Here is a 5000-nt window from a genome sequence, read left to right as displayed (position 1 = left end):
TCCAGGCTCGGCCTCGCGTTCAAAGTCACGCGCGCGGCGCGCGGGACGGGGGCTCGGCCGGGGCTGACCCGCCCCCGAGGCCGGCCCGCCCGCCGACCGGTCGCGGGCGAGCGACCGGTCGCCGGCGAGGCTGGGCCGAGCGGAGCCGCTCAAGAGACGGGACCCGCTACGGCGCGTCGCCCCACCGGGCCGCGCGGAAAGCACCGGACGTGCTAGAGGAGACAGCGACCCGACGAGGCGGGCGCGGCCCGGACACCGAGGCCCCTCGCAGCCGGGGCGGCTCGCTCGGCAGCAGGCGGCGGAACGGCAAAAGGAGCGCCGTGGGGTCCGCGCGCGCGGATCGGGCTTTTTTTTTCACCCGCGGGTCCGCACCCCCCCAACATCGGTTCATTCCTTCGGCCCTCTTGGCTTTTTTTTTCTCTCGCTCTCGTTTTCTCTCTCTCTCTGTGCATCTCTCAAAGCTCTCGCGGCTCAGCTCCAGCCGCACCGCCGCCCGGCGCTGCTCGCGGCCGGCACCCGCGGGCGCTGCCCGGGACCGAGGCCAGCAACCGGCACGCCTCGCGTGTTTTCGGAAGGACACCTTGGCAAACTGGCGGGGCCACGCGGCCGTCACACAGCCAGGGACGGTCAAGACGCCCTCCCCCCGGCAGCGGGAGGGGCGACACCTCGCCTGCGACGGGAAGCGAAGCGGAAAGGAGACCGCCCGGCCCGAGCACCGGACCCCGCCGTAGGCTTCCCCATGACAGAGAAGCCCCGGAAGAGCCCGGCCGGCCGGGGGCCCTCTCCGACGCGACCCGAAAAGCCACATCGATCGGACAAGGAGGCGGCGGCTGCGGAGAAGAGGAGGGCAAAGCAGCCGCCGAAACGCTGACCAGGGCCCCGACGGCCACGCCGGCCCTGGGACAGCCGCCCGAGGATCGGGCGCGGCAGAGGAGCGTAAGGAGGGGGGGGGGTGCCGCCACCCGCCCGCGGACAACACTTCTCTCGGCCAGGCAACGGCGGGGCGGGACCGCCGGGCTAGGGGCGAGCTTCACCCTTTCGCCCGGGGAACCCACCCGAGCGTTCGAGAAAGGTGCCGCCGACCGTGCCCCACGGGCCACCGGCTTTCGCCCGCCTCGCGGCGGTCGGCTCTCCCTCCGGAAAAAAAAAAAAAAAAAAAAACAAGCCGGGGGACGGCACAACAAAAAGGCACATGGCGCGCGCCACACAAGGACACCCGTGCTAGCCACGGGGGCCGCGGGCCCGGGGCGGGGTGGGGCGAGGCACGCACCTCTCACCCCCCCCCCGCCCAACCCCACCGGCGTTCTCGCTCTCTCTCTCTCGCCTGCACGCCTTCGCTTTTCGTGGGCCCGCGCGCCTTCCGCGCGCGCTTCTCGGTGCCGCGGCTTAGGGCCGCGAGAGAAAAAAAAGCGACGGAGGCCTGGCGGGCGGCCCCCACACCGCCCGCAAGTCGGCACGTCCGAACAAAAAAAAAAAAAGGCAACGGACCCGGCTGGCACAACCCGCCCCCCCGCCCCTGCACCGGCGGTAAACGGCTCGATCCTCACAGGACCGAGGAAGGGCGAGGCGCCGCCGCCTCGCCCGCGACAACGCTCCGGGGGGGCTCTGGGTCGGCTTCCGGTCCGTGCTAGGGCGGCCGGCCACCGCGGCCGGCCTCCGCCCCTGAAAAAACTCGCCCGCGACGCGGGTCCCCGGCTTAAGGCCGAGGAAGGGGGACGACTTCAACAGCGCGCGCTGGTGGGGCGCGGGGTGCCGCCACCCCGGCTCCACAGCTCATCGGGCGACCGCCGTCACCGAGTCCCTCAAGCGAGGCAGCGACGCCGAGGCCGGGCCGCGCGCCCCGCCGCACGGGCCCCCGCCACCCTTCCGACACGGACACGCTGGCACAACCAGGTCGGGAAGCAGGGGAACGGGACGCCGCCACCTCGGCGGGCCCGCGCGCGCCGCGCTCGGGGCTCTCAGGCGAGGGCCGGGAAAAGCCCCGGCCGCGTCCACCCGCGGCTGCCGCCCACCGCACCGGAGCGACAGCCCGAAAGCGCGCCCGCCGAGCGGGGCGCGCCCCGGCTTAAGGCCGGGCAGGAAAGGGGCGAGGCGCCGCCGCCTCGCCCGCCAGCAATCCCCAGGGGGGGCGCCCCCCCTTCGCCAAGCCGGCCACAGCCGGGCCGAAGCGGGACACGGCCCACGAAGTCGATGGCCGCGGCCGACGGGCAGCTCGCAGCTCGTACTCGGTCTCTCTCGGCTTCTCTCCCTCTTTTTTTCCCTTCTCGATTTATTTCTCCTCTTTCTCTCGAGCTCTCTCTCGCCTCTCGAACCGTACACACCCCGTTTCCCTGGGCCAGACGGGCGGACCGGGACGACGCCACGGGGCTCGTCCCGCGTCAGCGGCACTCGCCTCGCTCGGAGGACTGCGCACGGGGGCCCCCGGCCTCCCTCGCCGCTTCGGTCACAGGCACGGGACGAGCCTGCGGGGAGACGGCCCGTCACCTCGCTCCCATAGTACGGACAGACGAGGTCCCAGGCCGCAGACGCCTCCAAGAGGACCGATGGAAAGCGACCGGAAGGTGCGCCGCCGCAGGCCGGCCCCTGCGATGACGTAGCCGGAGGCAGCTGAAAACAGCGACCCCTTGGTGAACTTCCGGAGCCGGCCGCGACAACAGGTCTACCCGGCCGCGACAACAGGTCTACCCGGCCGCTGCCGGAAATCGCCTAAGTCCCTCCGGAGCGAGGTAGACCTGTTGTCCGCCGTCCACCGCCCGCCGCCCGGGCGCCGCGCCGGGCCCGGCGGCCCCGGAGCCGGGGTAGACCTGTTGTCCCCGGGGTAGACCTGCTGTCCGCGGGGTAGACCTGCTGTCCCCGGGGTAGACCTGCTGTCCGCGGGGTAGACCTGCTGTCCCCGGGGTAGACCTGCTGTCCGCGGGGTAGACCTGCTGTCCGCGGGGTAGACCTGCTGTCCCCGGGGTAGACCTGCTGTCCGCGGGGTAGACCTGCTGTCCGCGGGGTAGACCTGCTGTCCGCGGGGTAGACCTGCTGTCCCCGGGGTAGACCTGCTGTCCGCGGGGTAGACCTGCTGTCCGCGGGGTAGACCTGCTGTCCGCGGGGTAGACCGGTTGTCCGCGGGGTAGACCTGCTGTCCGCGGGGTAGACCTGCTGTCCGCGGGGTAGACCGGTTGTCCGCGGGGTAGACCTGCTGTCCGCGGGGTAGACCTGCTGTCCCCGGGGTAGACCTGCTGTCCGCGGGGTAGACCTGCTGTCCGCGGGGTAGACCGGTTGTCCGCGGGGTAGACCTGCTGTCCGCGGGGTAGACCTGCTGTCCGCGGGGTAGACCTGCTGTCCGCGGGGTAGACCTGCTGTCCGCGGGGTAGACCTGCTGTCCGCGGGGTAGACCGGTGTTCCGCGGGGTAGACCTGCTGTCCGCGGGGTAGACCTGCTGTCCGCGGGGTAGACCGGTTGTCCGCGGGGTAGACCTGCTGTCCGCGGGGTAGACCCGCTGTCCGCGAGGTAGACCCGCTGTCCGCGGGGTAGACCCGCTGTCCGCGGGGTAGACCTGCTGTCCCCGGGGCAGACCCGCTGTCCCCGGGGCAGACCTGCTGTCCCCGGGGTAGACCTGTTGTCCGCCGCCCACCGCCCGCCGCCCGGGCGCCGCGCCGAGCCCGGCGGCCCCGGAGCCGGGCTAGACCTGCTGTCCGCCGCCCGGTTTTGGGGTTTTGGGGGTTTATTCCTTCCCGCCCCCCCCCCGCCCCAATCCCGTTTCTTTTCTCCTTTCTTTGAAAGAACGACTCTCCTATTTGTTTGGTACAAGAAGAAACCCGTCCGGAAGAGAAATTTTCTTGGCAAATCTTATTTCGTTTTTCTCTAGTATCCAGAGCACCCCCAGACCGAGCTGACGGGCCGCCTGCGCCCTGTGCAAGCGGGAAAGCGGGCGGCCGCTTTTGGGCCGGTTCTTTCACGGTCCGCAGAGACCCTCCAGGCCCGGCAGGGGTCTGGGGGGCCCCGGGGGCTCGGAGCCGAGGCGCCCGGGGCCGGGACGAAGCCGCCGGCCCCTGGCCCTCGTTCCCACAGACAGAGAGAGAGAGAGAGAGAGAGAGACAGACACAGTGACACACACGCCCACTCCACACACTCGCACTCCGCCGCCACCCCCTCGGACACCGCACCCACCACCCGCGCCGCTCCCTCCCTCCCGGATGCGCGGGCCGCCCGCCTTACACGAGCTTGCAGGCCGGGACAGGGCCAGGCGGGGGGGGGGCATCGGTTGGAGGAACACAGGTCTACCCCGGCACGCGGCGGCCGGAGGCTAAGTCGGAGCCGAGATACCAGGTCTACGAAGGGGCCGGGCGAAGGTAAGCCACGACGGGGCCGAGACAACAGGTCTACCCACGGTCCCGGAGCCGGGAGACCGAGGCCGGCCGGGCACAACAGGTCTAGCCACGGTCCCGGCGCCCGGAGGCCGAGGCCGGCCGGGCACAACAGGTCTAGCCACGGTCCCGGCGCCCGGAGGCCGAGGCCGGCCGGGGGACACAGGTCTACCCACGGTCCCGGCGCCCGGAGGCCGAGGCCCGCCGGGGACAACAGGTCTAGCCACGGTCCCGGCGGCCGGAGGCCGAGGCCGGCCGGGGAGCACAGGTCTACCCACGGTCCGGTCGGCCGGAGGCCGAGGCCGGCCGGGGAGAACAGGTCTACCCACGGTCCCGGAGACCGAGGCCGTCCGGGGAGAACAGGTCTACCCACGGTCCGGTCGGCCGGGGACATCAGGTCTACCCACGGTCCCGGAGACCGAGGCCGGCCGGGTACAACAGGTCTACCCAGGGTCCGGTCGGCCGGGGACAACAGGTCTACCCACGGTCCGGTCGGCCGGGGACAACAGGTCTACCCACGACCTGGTCGGCCGGGGACAACAGGTCTACCCACGACCTGGTCGGCCGGGGACATCAGGTCTACCCACGGTCCGGTCGGCCGGGGACAACAGGTCTACCCACGGTCCGGTCGGCCGGGGACAACAG

Source organism: Anomalospiza imberbis, unplaced genomic scaffold (assembly GCF_031753505.1).
Source record: "Anomalospiza imberbis isolate Cuckoo-Finch-1a 21T00152 unplaced genomic scaffold, ASM3175350v1 scaffold_171, whole genome shotgun sequence".
NCBI classification, from domain to species: domain Eukaryota; kingdom Metazoa; phylum Chordata; class Aves; order Passeriformes; family Viduidae; genus Anomalospiza; species Anomalospiza imberbis.
The sequence above is the reverse complement of the archived record's forward strand: the minus strand, read 5'-3'. Positions refer to the sequence as shown.